Source organism: Pseudopodoces humilis, chromosome 1 (genome assembly GCF_049639895.1).
Source record: "Pseudopodoces humilis isolate 2021_Gansu_Grassland_sample_001 chromosome 1, ASM4963989v1, whole genome shotgun sequence".
NCBI lineage: Eukaryota > Metazoa > Chordata > Aves > Passeriformes > Paridae > Pseudopodoces > Pseudopodoces humilis.
In genome coordinates, this window is record NC_142200.1 from 29,834,363 (window position 1) to 29,836,862 (window position 2,500).

At 36.9% G+C, this 2,500-nt stretch overlaps 1 protein-coding gene across 4 annotated transcripts in view; it reads right to left on the reverse strand.

Moving 5' to 3' along the window:
- ZFHX4 (zinc finger homeobox 4) overlaps positions 1-2,500 on the reverse strand; it is a 149,617-nt gene that overhangs the window by 127,005 nt on the left and 20,112 nt on the right. The window lies entirely within an intron of this gene.

Here is a 2,500-nt window from a genome sequence, read left to right on the forward strand (position 1 = left end):
CTTTGTTGAGAACAAGATGCACTCTATAAAAGCCATATCAGTGTCTGGCAGCAGGGTAAAAGCACCAGAGGAAAGTCAGGCACACATTGGTTAAAAGTCTGCTTTCCTTCATTTTTTTTCCTGAGCCTGCAAGGCTCCAACCACTGTAATAGTAGCCTGATTACAGCCTAAGCTACCCCGAGTCCTTGCAGATCTCTCAGTTTGCAGAATGATGGCACTGTACACAACAGCTGAGTACTCTGAAACTTTAGTGGTTTTTTTCAGCCTATGTTATAGACCCTTTTATGCAGGAGGTAAGCAATCTTCATTCCAGTCATAAGTCAGCATGATAGATCTCATTAATTTTAGACAAAAGCAGTAACCAATTTATCAGATAAGTTTTCAATTAAGTACAAAAGTTTGATTTCATCATGAAAAGTATTGTTTTAGATATCTGAAGCATTAATTTTTTTCTACATCTTCTCATTTACAAGAAAAGGAAATCTAATTCAAAAATTTTGCGTAGCTGGACAATATAAGTTTAAATACATAATAGACAGGTGCTATATCCCTGCATAAAATCACTCAGTGTGATCTGGGGATTAAAAAAATCCTTCCCTAGAAAGGCTTCAGTGAAGGTCACTGAGATATTAAGTATGAAGGATAGTTGCTTAATTTTTTTTAAGTGTAATCAAGTCTAATCTTGTCAGCTACATCAGAGAGAGGAAGTGATCAGTTTAAGATACATCAGAAGATTTGCATAGAATGAAAATGAATCAAAATTAGTTTTGGTATCTGAGATGGCTAAAATGACAGCCTAATTGCTCCTGAATCAAACGTCACAAAGCTTGGTGTGTAATTTTAATCACTGATGAGAACCAGGTTAAGTTTGCTCGTGGCACACATGCAATTTAAAAACCTTTTGAAATAATCTGATCACAATGAGCATGAAAACTTAATAATTTTCTAATTAGTCCAGAGACAAGCATGTTTACCTTCCCATATGGCAAATCTGCACAAATAGTATATGCATCCTGAAGAAAGGCTACACATGTAACGCATTCTCCTCCAAAGGCCTTATCTACAGATATAAAGCTGTACAAGGAGAGTTGCACCAGAAAGCAACTCCCAGCCCCTTCCATCTGTAGAGGACTGGTAAAAATGTCTTCATATTGGCGTCTCTCAACTCTGATACAAAAGGATAAACAATGCTGGTACAAAGTATTTTTACATGTATCCATTCTGCTACTGCACTTGTGAGGCTATGCAGGCATGAAGATACACACACAGCTGGCACACAACATGTGTACAAAAAGTCTTTTGGGCTATTGCACAGAAAAAAAGTCAGTAGTGCTTCTGTTTTGTTTCCCAGCAGTGACACAGGGATGGATGCTCGGTAACACTGCCCTACCCAGTACCATGAAAGGATCAGTCAGGGTGAAACCTCTTTAGTAAGTAAAACTAACTGATAAAAAGGAGTTAATACAGCAAATGGAACCAGCTGCAACTCCCCTAAAACTATTCTAGCCCTATCTGAGGCTTTCCATTTAATCTTTTCTTCTCGCAGCAGGCTTTACCCATACTGCAGCGTACTGTGGTATCGCACAGCACCAGTGTCCAGCGCACTCACAGAAACAGTTGCCAGTTACACTCATGGGCATGCACACTATACTGGGGCCAGATGGCATTTATGAGCAGTAAGTAATTTTAGGCAGATACAAAATGGGTTCTGCAGCATAGCATCTCACCCTTCCCCTTCTTCCCACAGCCCTGTGCTGAACAGTCGTGCTGTTGCAATTTTCTCTTAAAAGATTTAGCAGAAGTAAACTATATTTTTAAACCTTCTACCACATAGTCAAAGAGAAAAACAAAACCAGTGCAGTAACAAGTGTCATAACATCTTTTCTGTTACTTAATCAACATTTTTAAATAAGCTGCACATTTATAATTGTCTCCTTATATAACTTCAGTATTAATCAGTACTAAACAATGACATCAGCCCTCTGATCACAATTGTATAAACAAGAGTATATTTCATTCCAATTAAAACAAATACTAAATCTTTGAACTGACGAGCAGCACAGACAGAAACCATAATATATATTTCCATACTTGAGCTGTTTACAGTCTTTGTGGCCATGTTTGCTATCAGATAAGGTAGATGAAATCATTATACCTTGAGGAGGAATTAAAAATTACTGGCACAACTTACTGATCGCATATAACATATGATGGAAAATGCATCCATTTGAGGCTACGGCATCTTCAATATTGAAAAATAAAAAAAAAAAATCTTCTCCTCAGGGACCTTCTGCAAGAGTTATAACAAAGTTTCACAAAGTCATAGATAAAAAAAAATTTACAAGGACTGCCCGAGAACAAACATTTTTCCACAAAGTCTCTGCAACAGATTTCAGTCCTCTTTTTATAAAAGGAATCACAATGCAAACCATACAGTATTAAATAAAAAAAAAAAAATCAAAATGGATATATATTAAGCACGTATCTGTATAGCCTTAAG